We start from the raw sequence: 18,951 nt of genomic DNA, 5'->3' as shown, positions 1-18,951 counted from the left end.
TGCTTTTTTTAGAGTTGAAAGCAATGTAAATTCATGAAGAAACAGTTCAGTGATTGATCTGGAGGAAAAAACCCTCAAATCTATATTTCTACTTCACACACAAACATATCTAGAAGTACAATATACGGCGGTCCGTTATATCGGTGAGCTGCTACTACAACATTGCATTCAGCTTTATCTGGAAGTGGCAGTCTATATATAGTACTGTCTGAATGAAAAGCTACTCAAGATTGAGTCTGTAGATAATGTGTGGTTGAAAAGCTATTTAGAAAGTCTGTTTACAGTAATGTCTGACTGAAAAGCTTTTTAGATGAAAAATCACTGTCTGAACCTTCCAGTACACTTTGCATGACTAAGTCACTGACAAAAATGAGGCTTGACACTTTTGGTTTTTAATATATATTTATTTGGGCATACAAGTCTACTTTACAAGCCTGAAATTTTTTTTTCCAAAACTAAAGGGGTGAATATTTTATGTAATGATAAATTACGAACCTTTACCTTGAGTTGTAAACATGTGGGAATTCATTTCTGACAGTATACTCTACATTATTTACTATACCTGCTGCAAGCGGCCTCAAATATATCCCACTAAAACATTTTTGTTGAATATATTCAACACACTGTATTAACAGGGATTCACTTAAAATAGTAAATAATGTTTCCATTTTGGGGCACGATGAAAATAATTCTGTAGTAATGTCACTGCCATTCTCTGTTCTGCAGAGAAATGTCAGTAATAATCCATCATTGACCACTGGGTGTTTCCTTACATCACTGAAGCAAAAGGCAGATGAATCTTGATTTTGACTTGAGCATGTACCAGCAGACCTAATTAATTAAACCTATCAATGTCTGTTGTAGGTGGTTAGCTATACAACATTATAGAAAGATATTGGGGTCACTGTTGCATTATCCTTACCTTGTATAGTTACCATATTAGGACTAAGTTTTGGCAAACTGGTAGCCTACCGTATATATGGGGGTTGACCAATATGGTAAGTATAAGCCAAACTCTAAAGAGTTTTAAGCTATAAATATTGAGGCAAACTTAAATGACAGGTGGACTTGTGTACCACAAAATATTGTACATATATTCAAGATTTTATCCAGTGCACGGATTGTTGAACTTTATCCATCAGATATTATTAAAGGATATATTGGTTTTGTGCTAAACCAGTCCAATTTCTTTCACTGATGTGCTGTATGTGATGCTTGACATAGTGTTCCCTATATTACTTTTCTTTTAATGACTTTGTTAAATTTCGTTAATAGCTTCTTGTACTACGTTACAGGCAGTCCCCGCCTTACGACATTCCAAGGTTACGTCGCTTTTCAAAGAGATTCATCAAAAATGATTTCCAGGTTTACAACATTTTCCAGGGTTTTGATGCTTACGACGCCGATTTGACGGAAGCATTGACTCCAAAACTGCAAAATCAATATTTGAAGGTTTTTTTGATGAAAAATACAGTAAAAATCCAGTTTACATAGTTTTTCATACACCCAAAGCATTAAAAGAACGGTTTTCTTAGGACTTTTGACAATTTTCCAGCTTATGACTATTTTCGGCTTAAAAAGCGTCTCAAGAACGGAACTCCCGTCGTAAGCCAGGGACTGCCTGTATTGTACATGGGTTGTTTTGCTAACTGATTAAATTAATACATTCTTAAATTCTGTCATATTTCAGAGGATTTTATGAGGTTTCCTAATATGGGGGCTTGCTCCCAGAATATGATATCAGTGGCCAGAAGTAGAATGCATCATGATGTTAAGAAAGGACAATGAGGAGTTCAAGATGACATAACATGACTGAATGGGTACATTTGGATAAAGTTAATAGGGTTTTGCTTACCACTTATTCACTTATTCCATTATACAATCAAAACTTCCCTTCTCCATTTGCACTACATTCTGAGAAACCTTACGCAACTTCACCTAGAATCTGGAACTTATTAAGGCTTCATCTCATCCATTTCTTTTTTTTCAGCTCCCATAATCTTGCTTAGTAGTATACAATGATTTTCATGTATATCTCAATTTCACTTTACAATTACAATCTTTAAAATACTAAAAATTTCTTAAAATATTAAGACACTTATCTGAATTTGCAGTTAGCACCAAGGTATCTATCTACTTGAAAGAGTGCTTGGGGCCTCCCTTTCTTGACTCCTCTGTACAATAGCTTCCTTCATTACTACTGAAAAAGGGCTCTGTACCAATTATTGATAGGATGTCAAAATTCATCTTTACATGCTTCCTTTAATCATTATATAGCATTTCCAAAATGCCTTCTCATGAACCAAAAATATATTTTTTGCTTTTTCAAATATACTTCTAATTTTCGTCACTTACAATCTCTATAGTCGATCTATCCAGCAAGACCCCAATTACACTTCTGTAGTCTAACATTTTCTAAATCTATTCCCCAATATCATCTTCCACACTTACATGCTGCAGTTACCTTCTTTCTTTAAATGATCTCAAACCTGCTCAAAGTTCTAGATTCTACCAATTTTTTTTTCATTTTGACAAAACTAAATCAGTGGCTCCTTAAAATGGTGCAACAGTTTTATTACTGCTCTTCAACTTTTATTTCTAAATCTTCTGAATACTACATCTGAACCATTCCTCATCCACTTTCCTATTCCAAACTTTCTAATACAGATTCTCTTTCCCTTCCCTTAACATTATCTCTTTTTACCATTTTTTTCAAGGAATTGATGTAATTTACTTTCTCACAAGGCAGTCCCTGGTTATCAGTGGACTCTGTTAATGGCGCTTTCTGACACCATAAAATCAGCAATTTATGGTGCCATAAACAGGCGCCATTAACCGTTATCGACGCCATTAACTGAAACTTGGCACCATAAGCGCCATAAATTGCAGTTTTGGTTAATGGCCGTTTTTGCATATCAGCACTCCACTGGGAACGGAACCCTCACCAACAACCAGGGACTGCCTGTACCAAACTGGAAACTTTCATTTTGAAGTCAACTGCAATCTCTCAAGTGTACCAGTACAGCAAAGTCAAAATGACAAATTTTGAATCAATGTATTTTTCATAGCTAACAAATTTTTAATATATTTTTATTTTTCATAGCTAACAAACCTAAGGTCTTAACAATAGAATAATCTTTGCGCCAGCTGGAAAACCGGTTTTAAAACAAAGGATTGTATAGCAAGGAGCATGTGAGACCTAGCAAGTCCTGTGTGTACGAGGTGATAGTTGGTCAGAGACTGTGCTCCACATTCCGTGACGTGTTAGTCTTTTCTTAACCGCCTTGGAGAGTAGATGCTTATGCTTTTGCTCTCCTTCCAAGCCGGTTGATTTGTGCCTGTATTTCCTTTCTTTTTCAGTGTGTTTGTTGTATGTTATTCTGTTCTGTAATGGATTCCTCCGAGTCTTCATGGCCTTGTCAACGCATATGCCCAGTTATTCAAGGATTCCTGTGCTCCAGGTTTTAGCGTCTAGGAACACCGACTGATCCTCATACGACATGCAGTAGGTGCCGAGCTAATTATTGTATTACTAATCCCTGCCCGGAATGTCGTTCCTGGCCTAAGTCGCAGTGGAGGGTGTTTTACAGGAAGAGGGAACCTTGCAATGTCTAATTGTCCTTCTTGGGAGGTTTTTCTTCTCCTTATCTGGATGATTCAGCTTCTCCCTCTCCTGCGAGCGCCTTCCCTACTGCAAATTCATTTGTACCCCTGTCCCCTCCTTTTCTTCCATCGGTTTGTTTGATGTTATGTTTAATGTACCCCCCTCTACCTCGGGTTCTAATGCTCTTCCTGAGAGGGAGGAGGCTATGCCATCTAATTCCATTCAGATTCTGAGTCAACCAAGATGGTGGCTGTTTGGGAGTCACTTGGCCTACGGGGTTTACCCTCCTTAGATGGCCTCTACAGCGGTCCCGCCTCCCCCAGGACTCCTCTACGTTGGCTCTCGAGTGCTAACACCTTGCGGGGTACCTTTGTCAACGTTGATGCTCATTGGGTCGCCTCATGTCGCTCCACCGGTGAGGCCATCGGCCAGCGGTGGCCTTCGAGACATTGTGACATCACTCCCAGCGTCCTCTCAGACTATGATGTCTGATGCGCTGGCCACTTATCCTCCCATCGTTATGACGTCATCCCTCCCAGGTGTGACGTCATCAGCTCTCGCTGAGCCATCGGAGGCATTGATTCAAGCTGTCTTCAAGAGGCTGGACTCTATGGCAATGAAGGCCAACAGAAGCAACCATATTAATGGAAGCCATAGAAGCAACTTTTCTCCAGTTTAATGGAATACAGTAGTACCTCGAGATACGAAATTAATCCGTTCCGAGGCGGCCTTTGTATCATGAGGTTTTCGTATCTTGGACCACGTTACATGTAAAATGGCTAATCCGTTCCAAGCCCTCCAAAAACACCCCAGTAAATTTCATAATAAAGCTAAATTGACCTATAAACAATGAAATACTACAATTTGGACCATTCAATACCTAAATTAATAAAAAAATGCAAAATATACCCTGTAAATAAAGTGTATATTAGTGTACATGGTAACAAGAAATATACTGTACGTGAAATGTGGAAGCTTACCTTTCGAGTGAGGCTATCTCCGAAAGTGGCTGCAGAGGAGGAGGAGGACAAATGGCAGATACATATGTACGTACGTACACTTTAAAAAATATTACATACGTAACTATCTAAGGAAGATTGCTTCTGCCTACTTTTCACAATGTTCCTGTGTGAGCCTTTTCGGGGGGTGTCTTCTACAAATGATTGCACTTTATGAAAAGCGGCTTTAATTTCTGCCATTTTTTTTTCTTTTTTGATTTTTAATTTTTTTTTTTTACTTTACAGTTTTTTTTTTTTTTTACAGAATTTCAACTTTCTGTTTTTTATCACTTGGTTCTTTTTTTGCACCTCATGACTCTGTTGGCCCTGGTGTCCATCAAAACCCTGTTCAACCAAATGCTCTCTCTGCAACTGATTTGGGTACTGAATGTTCGGCTGCTGACCTTCAACATAAACTGAAGTGCCTTGATTATACTGGTATGCATGTTGTAAATGATTGGTCAACACCCTCTGTTCAGTAGGGAGTGGAGATTCTACCAACCTTGCAAAGTTTCCAGTTATCCCATGAGAGACCTTGATCACTTATCCCATGTGAGGGATCTTGGTCACTTATCCCACGAGAGAGATCTTGGTCAATCATATCATATATGTCGTCACTCAAGAGGTGCTCTTCTTTTTCCATTTTCTGTGAAAAGATATGAGAAATTTTTTTTTTTTTAAATACACATTGACGATCCTGAAAACGAATACCGCGCGCGTACTATAACAATGCTGGTACCGAGTGGCCGAGGCACGCTACCATGTATACATAGTAGATGCATGATGGGAGGGATGCTGGCCAATAGGAGAGAAGGATCTCATGGCCGCGACTAGCATCAGGAACCAATGGGAGAGCAGGAGGATGGTGGCGAGTCTACTAGTACTAAGATGGCGGCGCGAGTTTCAAAATTGTTATTCGGGCGAATCTCGGACTTTCAGAAACCTTTCATATCTTGAAAACTTTTCGTATGTAGAGCCGTTAAATTTTTCGTATTGGCTTTCGTATCTCGAGTTTTTCGTAAGTTGAGCCTTTCGTATCTCGAGGTACCTCTGTATGTATATTATTATGATACAACAACAATTTTACAGAACCCATAACTTCCCTGGGAGGCATCAGCTTTTCGTCTCTTAACTTTTGAGACCATTAATCATGCGAAGACAATTTCAGAATTTTGTGATGACTGGGAAGGGAGTTTAAGGCAGAAATGACCATAAATTCATTTGTCTCCATCATCTAGCATCTGATTGTGGCAGAAAGGAATGAACAATATTTTTTCCTTTGTCTGAGGGGAAAAGCTCCCATTGGACACTGCTATAAAGTAATCTGGGACACCCACAATAGCTAGGTTACATCCAATTAAAGAGATTTCAGCGGTCTTCCAGAACAATGTTCATTGCAGTAGCCAAAATATGTACTTACGTGGACCCTATTGGGAACACTCTACTTTGTGGAGTGTCTCATGTCTTGAAAGGAAGCATTGGTCTCCAACATTGTGCTCCCCAATGTAACTTCCGGGTTACTTTCTTCCCCTACCTACTGGGTCCCTTTTTGAAGAGTGTTGTTACACAACACCATGAATAAGCCTGACGCACAACCCATGAATGAGCTGGACAACAGAATTCAACTACATAGTATACTGTTCTTGTAAAAAGGGGAATCTGGGAAATAATACCCTCAAGTGTCTTCCTTATCATAAGAACAGTTGGTATGAATCCGAGCCGTACAAGCCTACAGTAACCACTGAAGGACCCCAATTGCATCAACACCTCTTTCAAAGCAAACATGACACTCCTACCAGGGTAAATAAAAATAACTTCTAGACTGCGTATGAGGTGCAGTCCCCTAGGACTTGCATGGTTGGCAGTTGTCTTCTACAGAACATGCAGTGGAAGCCCTCCTCTTGTGAGAGACAATATAAATTACATTGGGCTAGGGAGAGAATCTGATCCCGACAACTGAGCTTGTCTGCGACCACATTCCTTCTGCCTGGGATATACCTGGCTGAGAGCTCTACCGAATTGCTGACTGCCCACTGATGAACTTCGACTGTCAAGGCGTGAAGTAAACTTTAAACCAAGCCCCCACTGCTTGTTCACATAAGCGACCACCGTGGTGTTATCCGACATGAGAACGACAGAATGACCCTCTACTTTCTTCCGAAAGTCCTTCAGACACAGAAAGGCTGCCTTTAACTCTAAGACGATATGTTGCTGTTTGTCCTCCAAACTCCGAACGTCCGAAGTAATGAGGCCGCTTAAATAAGCACCCCAACTTGTGAGGGAGGAGTCTGAAAACAGAAGGAAGTCCAAGAGAAGAGAACGCAGAACACCCTTCAAGAGATTCTGATTGTCCAACCACCAATGAAGGTCTTCTCTCACTTCCAAGGACAGAGGAACCCTTATTAGGGGCAAGTCCCCCACTGGAGACCAGAATTCCCTCAGTCTCCATTGCAGAGACCAAAGATGAAGTCGCCCATGAAGGACCAGCTTCTCCAGAGAAGACAAAATTCCCAGAAGAACCTGCCACTGATGAGCTGACTGATGTGGTTGTGATAGGAAGTTGCGCGCCACCACTCGCAACTTCTCCAACCTCTGATCCGACAGGAAAACTCTTGAGACTGCCGTATTGATGACCATTCCCAGATAGAGAATCCTTTGACTGGCTACAAGGTTTGACCTCTCTTGGTTTACAATGATACCTAGTTCCAGACAAAACTGAAGCAGACTAGTATCTCTGTCCTGCAGCAGCTTCTCTCTGGAAGCTGCCAAGACCAACCAATCATTAAGGCACCTCAGCAAACGAATCTCCTGAGCATGGGCCCAACTTGAGACGAGAGAAGACCCTTGTGAACACCTGAGGGGCTGTGGTCAGCTGGAAGCACAGGACTTTGAACTTGAAGACCTTGTCTCCGAGAGAGAAGTGAAGGAACTTCCTGGACAACAGATGAATAGGGATCTGGAAATATAAGTCCTTTAAATCTATCACATAATGAAGTCACTTTCCCTCACGGCTGCCAACACTGATCGCGGGGTCTCCATCTTGAACTTTGTCTTACTGGTGAAATGATTCAAAGTGGATAAGTTGATTACAGGTCTCCAACCCCCTAATGTCATGGGCACTAAGATGTGACCATAAAACTATGGAGATGGACACATCACTTCCTCTATTGCATCCTTATCCAGCATCTTCTGCACTTCCTCCCGGAGAGCGAACAACTTCGGGGAATCTGGGGGATACACCCGCCTAAGCAGAGGCCTGTCTGAGAGCGGGGGAGGGTCAAATGGTAGTAGATACCCCACCCAAAGGACATCTACTACCCAATTCTCCGTCCCATAACTCTGCCACTTGGCCCACTGGGCTGCCAGGCAAACCCCAACAGTGGCAAAGGGGAGGGAGAGGCGCCTAACCTATCAACAACCCCCCTTTTTTCTGCCCCTGGAGCCCCTTCTTGACCTGTAAGAGTGGGAGCGAAAGAGGCATTGGTCCTCCGACCTAGACTGGGATGAATGGGTAGGCCCTGCCGAAACCAAACTCCTAGATGGCCTACCAGGCAACAATCTCCATGATTGCTGTTGAGCAGGGGGAGGAGGAGGGGTGGGAGGTCTCTGAGAACGAGACTCTGACTTTGACACAGCCTGGTGCACTAACCTGTCCTTCGTGTCAGCCCGGCATCTGTCTATCATGTCCTCCAGCACAGTCTGAGGGAACAGAAACAGATTCTTAAAGGTCCCCATTCCTTAGCGCCAACAAGGACTCAGGGTCAACCGATCTTGCTATCCTGGACAAAGCTGCATCTCTTCTGATCAGGAGAAAATTAGCCAACAAATTGACGCCGAGGTGTGCGAGATACAAGAACGCCTTGGCCCCAGACTGCAACAAACTGGAAAGAGAAGAAGCACTCACCAACCCCTCTGGGGACCTGTCAGACGCTATCTTGGCAATGAATGTCGACCAGAAGTCCAACCATGACACCATCTGTAACATGGAGGCTGTCATAGACTCCAAAGGTGAGGCATCCTGCAGAGACAAGGACGGTGCCACTGACCACACCTGCTCCAAAGTCAACCCTGGCTTCAGATGAAAGACGTCTGGGTTAAGATGACGAGACATCAAGTAGGCAGAGTTCATAGCATAATACTTCCTATGCCTCGTGAATGGAGGGGGAAGCAGCTTGGAAGAACCCCTTGAGCGAAGAGACCCATCCTGATCTGACACAAAGGAGTTCTCCTTATGCAAGACCGACTGCCTTCACCCTGCTCAGGCAATGGAGACCGACGACGAGATGATGATGCAGGCTCATCCAACACATCTTCCTCGTTAACCTTCCAACGCTTGATACGCAGAAGTGGCAGAGATGGGGGAGGAGAGGATGACAGCACTGACATCTTACACATTCTCTTGGCAGAGGGGGGGGGGGGGAGGCGATGCAACCATGGTTTTGACCCAGACGGGATTGTCCCATATTTATGACATTTGTCCTGTGTCCCGTATCGACCATCCCCGGGACGCCTTTTGCCCCGTATTTTCAATATTTGAAAAAAAAATTAAATATACTAATGAAATTTTGCAAAATACGTAGTAAAGGCGGCCGCCCAAAATTGGCAACAGTGCAGTGGGCCGAGAACAAACAAATCTATATATTTATCTATATCTATATCTATATAGTATAGATAAATAAATATATATAATATATATATATTATATAAATAGATATAAATATAAATAGATATAGATATCGATATATAGATAATATAGATATAGATATATAGATATATAGATATATAGATATATATAGAATATATAGAATATATATATATATATATATATATATATATATATATATATATATATATATATATATATATACATATATATACACATATATACATAATATATCTATAATCTCTTATATCTCGATTCTCTATCTCTATATCTATATATATATATATATATATATATAATATATATAGATATAGATTATATATATACATATATATATAGATATAGTATATAGATATATAATAGATAATATATAGTAATATATATATATATGATATAACAAATAGATATATATAATATATATAAGATATATATATAATATATATTATATTATATATATATATATATATATATATAGATATATAATATATATATATCTTATATAAATATATATAGGGGGAGGATATATATAAATATAGAATATATATATAATATATATATAGATATATATATATCTAGATATATAGGATATAGATATATATATATAGATATATATAGAGATATATATATTATATATAATATATTATATATATATATATAATATATATATATTATATATATATATAGATATAAATATATAATATATATATATATATATATATATATATATTTATATATATATAGATATATATATATATAATATTATATATATATTAGATATGATATATATATTATCTATATATATAATCTATATATATATATATATTTATATATATCTATATATATATATAGATATTTATAAAGATATATAGATATATATATATAGGAATATATATATATAGAGATATTATATAGATATATTATATATAGTATATATATATATATAGATTATAATAGATATATATATATATAGATATATATCTATAGATATATATATTATAGATATATATATGATAGATAGATATACTTATATATATATATATATATATATATATATACTTTTATATATGTATATATCTATCTATATCTATATATATCTATATTATATAGATATATATATATATATATATATATATATATATAGATATATATATATATGATATATATCTATCTATATATATCTATCTATATCTATCTCTACTATATATATAGATAGAATCTATATCTATATAGATTATATATATATATATATTATATAGGTGTTACTATATATATATATATATATATATCTAGTTATATATATTCTATATATATATCTATATATATATATATATATATCATATATATATATATATATATATATATATCTATATATATATAGATATATATATATATATATATATATATATATATATATATATATAATATATATATATATATATACTATCAATATATATATATCTATATATATAAGATATATATATAGATATATATAGTATAGCTATATATATATATAGATAGATATATATATATATATATATATCTATCATAGATATATAGATAGATATAGATATATATATATATATATTTTATATATATTTATATATATATAATATATATATAATCAACTACCTCTTCAATTTAGGTGTCCCTTATTTCAATTTTCAAAATCTGGTCACCCTGGACACAACATGTTTGTTCCCAGTTTTCCTAGCGGACATGGCAGCAAACCCATCTTTCAAAACAAGAGTCCAATCTCTTAAGAATCGCCTGACAAAGCCTCAGACAGATCAGCAAGAGAGGGCGCCGACAACATGGAAGGGAGATGGAGCGTACTGGATGGCAGCGATGATGTCACAGGAGCAAACGGGAACTGGGAATGACGTTATCGATGGAAGTGACTTCACTAGCAGCGCTGATGTCATGGCTTCCCCTCGACCCGAGGAGGAGGCAGGCGCCACTGGAGTTGAGATACAAAATAGCTGACCCCGTGACGTCACGGCTTCTCTCTGACTCAAAGAAGCGGCAAGCGTCCCTGGCAGAGCAATATAATAGGGCTAATCCTGGCTACCAACGAAAACGAGGCCAGGAGGGGGGAGGCGAGCATCCATGAAGTTCATCAGCAAACCCTCCAAGGAGGGTGAACCCTGTAGGCCCATCGACCCCCACAGCGCTGCCATTTTGAACGCCTCCGAATCTAAAAGAAAAGAAACTGATGAAAAAGCCCCCCTCCCTCGCGGGAAGTAAATTAACTCCGGAGGAAGAGGGGGCGACATTATATAATAAATCAGTCTGAAGGCCTCCCGATACTTCCAACAATGAATCGATGGAAGAAAAGGAAGGAGACAAAGGCACAACGAAACTAGCTAGGGGTGTGACTGTGGCAGGAGACAAAGCATCAGGGAGAGGAAAATCTCTCCCAAAGGAAGGGTAAAACTCTACGATGTTCCCTCTTACTATAAAATAACTTCCACTGCTCTCTAGGCCATGCACGACATTCCGGGCAGGGATTCGTTATAGTACAAACATTAGAACGACACCTACTGCATGTGGAGTGTGGGTCTGTTGCTGAAGAAGCCAGGAAACGAGAACATGGGAAACCTAGAGTTCCCGGGCATATACGCTGGCAAGGCCAAGGAGCAGAAGAAGCCATAACACACACACACGTGAAAACGGACAATGAACCGGGTAAAAGACCGAGAGAGGGCAACAGCAACTCTCACCCAGAGGGTTAAGAAAAAGACTAACGCGGTGGCTTGGGTGCGTGGTCATTGACCAGTTTTCATCCGATATATGCATGCATTTCCAGATCTCACAAGATTCCTTGCTTTTTATCTGTGATGTAACCGGATCCAGCTAGGTGCTAGAAAATTATCCTATAGTTAAAACTGAAGGTTTGTTCGCGTATGAACAACTTTGTCTTTTCTGAGAAGCGAGCGATCACTCTTACGTCGATCACTCTTACGTCCAGTAACGTTCTCCAGCCCCCTGATGTTTTGGGAACTACGAACAGTCGATTGTAAAATCCCTGGGAATGGACCTCTAATATTTCTTTTGTGGCCTTCTTCAGAAAGAGGACAATACTTCCTTTGAAAGGGGCATTGTCTCTTTCTGACCCTTTCGAGTACGCCGTCAATGCAATGGGCGAGGAGACTAAAGGAGGGGTCTCCAAGAAAGGGATGCAGTAGCCCTCTAACACTGACAATCCATGGCTCTGCTCCTCTGCGAGCCCACTCCTCCCAAAACTCCAGAAGCCTGGCTCCCACAGGTCCACAAAGTACTTCTTGTTCACTTCTTCGGTCGAGACTTGGCAGTGGAGTACTTCTTGACAGACTTCAAATAGAAGCGCAGGTTGGAGCAGGTCTAAAATGAGGCTAACATCTCTTAACACTAAAGGGGTATTGTTGGATTGGAGAGACTGACTTCAGACAAAACTGTGCTGACGAAGAAGGTTTGGAATGTGATGATAGAGTCGGGAGGACGCGAGTCCACTTCTTCTGCCGGCCTACAGCTATCTGCTCTATCATGGCCTGCAGGAAGGTATGGGAGGGATCCAGAGGTGGGAAAAGCAAAGCCACCTTCTGTGAGGCCATAACTCCCTTCAAAGCAAAAGAGCACCAAAGGTCCCTCTTTTTAATTTGTCTGAAGGTGAAGAGCAACTCAACCTCTGCCACTCCGTCTCGGACAGTCTTATCCGAGCACAAAAGCACACACTGAGGGTCTGCTGAAAAGGAGTCAACCATCCCTGTGACGTTCTCTACCTTCTTGGCGAGAGCGCCCACCGTCCAATCGAGGAAACCGAACACCTCAAACGCCTTAAAGAAGCTCTTCTCTGAGGAGAAAAAAAAACTCTGGTTAAGACAAAGGCTGCATGGCGTGAAGAGTCAATGAGACTAGAGAAGTCCCCTTAGAAGGAGGCAGCGACTCCTAGGGAGGGGTTTTCTCCGGTGTAGTAAGGCCCATGGTACTCTTGATAAGGGACAAGGGAGGATGAACGAACGTCGCCTTCCTTTGTTCCCTCTTCGAGGGCTACTCCTTGACCACCTTAAGACCCTTCCTGGAGGAAGTGGAAAGGACCATTTTGGGAAGGAGTGTGTTCCAGCTGAATCTTCAACATCAGAAGCCAGGAGGAAGGAGAGGCCGGAGTAAAAGTGAAGAACCCTGGTTAGCTCTACTAAAGTTAATAAATAAGGCCTTGTATGCACTCAGCCAAGCCAAATCTTGACCCTCATCTTCCACGTCCTTTGAAGATACCAGTGAAAGGTCATTGGCCGTCTTAAGAAGAAACTCCTTCTGGGGGAGCTTTCTTGATGTAACTCAAGATCTTTGCTAGCTGGCTCTTCAGCGGTGTAAGAGAGGGGTCATCTAATTCCGCGAAGTCTTGTCAGTTGCGCAGCATGAGTAAGAATGACTCTGTAGGCTTCTGTCGCTTGCGAATTCTTGTTATGGTGGGCGGGACACGTCACCCACGCATTGCAAGTCGCTTGTGCGCTAATTGTATTTATTTGGGATGCCATGCAAGGCTAATCATTACCTAATTACTTGGTAAGTTATTTTATAAAATATGGAATAGTATGTAGCTAATGTATCAGGAATGTAGAGCACATTAGATGCTTGTAGTAATATCTCACCTACAGTGAAATCATTTTATAAATCTTGAAAACAGATGCTTTAATTAATATTTTTGCCTCTGGATACTTCATGGTGATGATGCATGAAGCAATACAGATACTATCCTACAAGTTATTGACAGATGATCGTTTGCATATTTTGAATTGCTTGTAATTTGGTTACTGCAATCTTCACATCTGTTTAAGTACAGTATGATATGAAGTCAGTGTATAGTACAGCAAGTTTTTTCATCCTAAAACAATTCAGTGTACAAACAGCACTGTATTTGATAAAATAGGCATGCAGAACAAAATCTGAAATTACATGTGGCAAAGGGGAGTGCCCTGAAAACACACTTGTATATGAAGAATGTTCATAAGTAAGGTGGTGTCTATACACTAAAGGAAGTAGTGATACTTATCTGTTCCTTAAAGAGCCATTTCCATTTTTTCATTCTGGTGTATACACTGTATTTGTGCAAATTACCTCCACTTCTATAATGACATGCAGCAGTCTTACGTCAAAGTTTGTTCTCCTCTAGTTAGAAGACTGGAATTAAAATTCTGAATTTCACCAGGTTTTCTTCCAGTTCCAAAAGCTTCGTTATCATCAAATTCAGTTTCACTGACAAAAATTCAAAGACAACATATGTACTTTCCCTTTGTAAAATGTTCTAAGTCTTCTACTTTTAGAGTTCATAATGTTAATGAAAGGCCAAAATGCTTCAAGTTATGTTTTCATACTTTGCTTGTAATGGTTCATTACCTCCTGTAAGGTGAACTTGGAGAAAGGAAAGATTTAAGATTAATTACGGGAAGATTAAGATTACTTACAACTATACTAGTGCCATCACTATTGGGTGTAAATTAAATTCTTACAGGCACTGTATGTACATTAATATTAAAGTAATTTTGCAAAATGATGTCCTTATTACGTATATGTAATGGTAAATTTCTGTTAATAGTACTTTATTTGGGGTACAAATACTATAAATTAAATATTTATTATCCAATATAAAAGTGAAATCTATCATCCATTATAACAGTAAAACTTTGCATTTGCAATGCTCATTTTTATCATAATCCCCTTCAGACAGTAACCCAACCTGCTGTTTGGGTACCTGGTATGCAAGTATTACTCAAGCTTGTGCATGTTTTGGGGGTCCAGTATCCAAACCAATCTGCCCGATGACAATAGCTGGGTGAATTTCAGCCACGCACAAGGTGGCTTACGAAATTTATATTTTCTGGTAAGACTTTTTCCAAGAGTGACAACTGACACCCACTTTCCTTTGCAAATGCAGTTTAAGCAGTTTGAATAATAACACTTCTTCAAAGGCTCGGCATTTCTATATAAGCATTTCGCATCGTTCGTCCCCGCAAATACGAAATCCACCAGGAATTGGGGCATCAAATGTATTTTGCAGTGTTTAGTACGAGCCCCTGGGGTTTAATTACAGTCGTCTGAATAAATATTACTAAAAATTCTTGTTCAGGAGGTAAAACTGCATAAAAAACCAGCAACTACCATAGACTAGACAGCGCGGAATAGTATATATTATACCAGTCTCTGCCAAATTTTTATCTGACAACCCCAGTATGGAATAAATATTGCAATAACAATCACACATACTCCTAAAAGGTTAATAATGGAGATGTTTATTGGGGCTGTAGCAGTAGTACTATGATTTTTGTTTGTGAAGACTGTTCCTTAGCCTCAGTGATCAAAGGCATAGGCTAGAGGAACATGAACAGTAGTACATAGTAGTAGGTATAGTGCTTAACTACTTTTGTAGTGTTTTATGCATTTCACAATTTATGATTGTGCTAATCTTGCTTGGGTTCCCATCACTGCACAGAAAATAGTCTTAACATTGCATAGGGTAAAATACTGTATGGCTGGTCTCTACCACAGCGCCATCACCTTCCAGTAAATGGGAAATTACAGTCTTAATTTGCAACTTGAGAGAAAAAACTTACTTCAAGAGGAAAGTAGAGGTCTCAAGGTGTTGTTTCGACAGACGCTGGCTCTTGACTATTGTCTATTCTAGGTTACAGGACATGTTAAAGTACTTTTTCAGGAAGGTGGTTGCGCTACGGTAGAGGCCGGCTATTCGGTATTTTATACCCTAGACAAAAACTGGGTTTGCTGACAAGGTGTTTGAAACCGTGCAATGACTAGGATATAGGCTACATATCCTAGTTCCATACCTGGCATAAAATTACAGTACAAATACATTCACCATCCATTTCATTGTCCCGATCATAAATGACTGGTTCCCATTTAGAAAGTGGGTCTCCAAGGGAATTATCAATACCTACCTATTAATCAACTTTATGCCCAGCATCCTAAGTGAGGTTAGCCTATGTTATGGTTTGTTAAGGTGTAGGCCTACACTTTTTAAAGACTTGACCTTTAAACCTATAGGTAGTAAGTAGTACTCCACTCTCTTTCCTCCTAGTAAGATAAAGCCAAAACGAAGTAGGGGGAAATACAATTTAACCTACGTCTTCCCTTTTAAACATTCCCATTACAGGTTTTGAAGCTCATCACGCACCATTTTTCTTTATTCGAAACACTGTGACCTCAAAGTTAGTGTGGAAGCAGTTGCCACATTTCGTTAACCATGCAAACATCTTAAAATTGACTATACTCTGTTTTTTTTCATCTGTCCATCCACCTGTGGTGTTTTTGTATGGTAACACTGCGTCCCGGGCTTTAGATAGTTATATTCAGCTTACATTCAACGATTATAATAATATCTTATTTCGAATATTAACGGTGTAATTCGCATACAGTAAATTATTAAAACAATTTTCAGTTGCAAATGTACACCCAGATATCCTTTTATTTAACCTAACACTTACACACAGCGTAACTATTTACCGGGACGCAGTGTTGCCATACACACACACCATAGGCAGATGGACAGATGAAAAAAAAAAAAAATGAGTATAGGCTACCTCGCCTACCTATAACAAACACTGTACCTTAATGCAGCCTAGATTTCAGTGCAACCGTTAGGCAGTCATCTTTTTTTTTTTTTTTTGCAAACTTAAGTATGGCTGTTACCAAAATAACGAAAGCCTTTATAGTGTATAGCATAGGTCAACTACCGGTAGCCCCACAGCTCACTTGGGTATAGGTATAGTAGGTAGTAGCTTATGTTTGCACACAAGGTTTTACAATAGACATGCAACTAAACAGATGAACATTCCCACCTGTGGCGCTGACTAATCTTTCTGTGACCGAACCTAGGCGATAATCTAAGGGTTTACTATATTACAATGCTCCGATTTCACTCACAACTCATAACTCCTCAGAACTTCACCGAAAGTAGAGACGATTGCGCTGGAGCGACGTTGACTCCCATCATGGGCAACAAAATAAGGACCTGGAAACTGATTACCTTGCCATGTTTTTCCTCTAACAGCTAAAATTCTGTTGTATCATAATTATTTCTCTGGTTACTTTAACGAATCTCTTTACTACGAAAAGTGAACTTTCACGTCACCTAATATATGTAAGCAAAATTAGTTATTAAATAAATAAATACATTATTTGGGGATAATAACGACATTGCCGGCTCATTTCAATATGACACCACACACATATACGTGTGAATGTGTGTGTGTGTGTTACATCGCAGCATAATTAATATCTTACTATAGATGGTATTGGTAACTGAAATACAAGAGGAATATACTGTACACACACACACACACACACACCACACACACACACACACACACATACTATATATATATATATATATATATATATATATATATATATATATATATATATATGAAGAAAAACCCTGAGAGGAGCAGGATTGCTTACAGACTTTATAAAACTAGAGTAAAAGATGAAAGTTTAGAAATTTCATCACTAGAGTCAAAAGACTAACTTCACTGTGGCATAATGCAATGCATTCGTTACCTGGTTTATTTTGTTCAGTTTCTACAAAACACGAAAATGCTGAAAGTGGCCAAAAAATTTTATATGAAAGAGGATAAAACCTGGAATGTCACAGCTAAAAATTTTCGGCCTTTAGTACACATGAATATCGAAAAAGTACATATTTCCGTAAAGAATGCCCTAAAGTTTCTCACTTTAACTGACTGGGTTCAATGTTAAAATTATATATGTATGTATGTGTATAAAAGCAGTTTTTAATAGCAGCATTAAACGTAAAAAATAGCAAAATTCAGCATTCTATTGTTCTCTTATTAAAATAAAACTCAAAGAGTACCGAAGAGTGAATATGTCTGAATGTTTATAAAAGTGTACATGATACTATTTTACTGTGTGCATATCATATACATACGTGTACACAGATATATATATATATATATATATATATATATATATATATATATATATATATATATATATATATATATATATATATAACTATCTTATCAAAGATGTCTCAGAATGTTGCCGCATAAAATAACACACAACAACGAGAGCTACTACTGTGAGATTCAGAGCCTTTGTCCCGATGTTTTTCCGGAATAACTTTTTCATATGCATTTGACAAATATATTACTTAGCCATAGTATTCTTTACATCCCTACCTAATTTTCGGCAGCATTCTTTATTACTTACATTAGAAAAAAAGTATATTCATAAGAGTAAAATAAAGCAGCCGAAGCCAGTGGCGGAACACCCCAAGAGATCTATGCGACTTAAACATACGACGTGCCGACTCCTCCCGCAAACATCTGTCTCTGAAATTCTGAATGAATATTCGTACCTTGTCAAGGCTTCAAGAATGGCGGCTATGATAAGTCATTGTTCCCGTGGTTGCTGGAGAGCTTTTGTGATTCGACCTGCACAACTGTTTAGAAGTGAGGCCCGTGGCAAACCCTACGTAAGCTTGAACAGGTAAATGAATAATAAGCCTATTTTTTGTGTGTGTAAGGAGTACACCCGGACATCCAAGGCTACCGAGTTTTTGTAATTTGTTGACTTTTATAAGGTGTAGAAAGATAATTATATATGCTCTATTCATTACAATGACAGTCACTGTCATATTAGGAAAAATATCAAAGGAGTTACGATGAATGCCA

Source organism: Macrobrachium nipponense, chromosome 1 (assembly GCF_015104395.2).
Source record: "Macrobrachium nipponense isolate FS-2020 chromosome 1, ASM1510439v2, whole genome shotgun sequence".
In the NCBI taxonomy this organism is placed as follows: Eukaryota; Metazoa; Arthropoda; class Malacostraca; order Decapoda; family Palaemonidae; genus Macrobrachium; species Macrobrachium nipponense.
The sequence above is the reverse complement of the archived record's forward strand: the minus strand, read 5'-3'. Positions refer to the sequence as shown.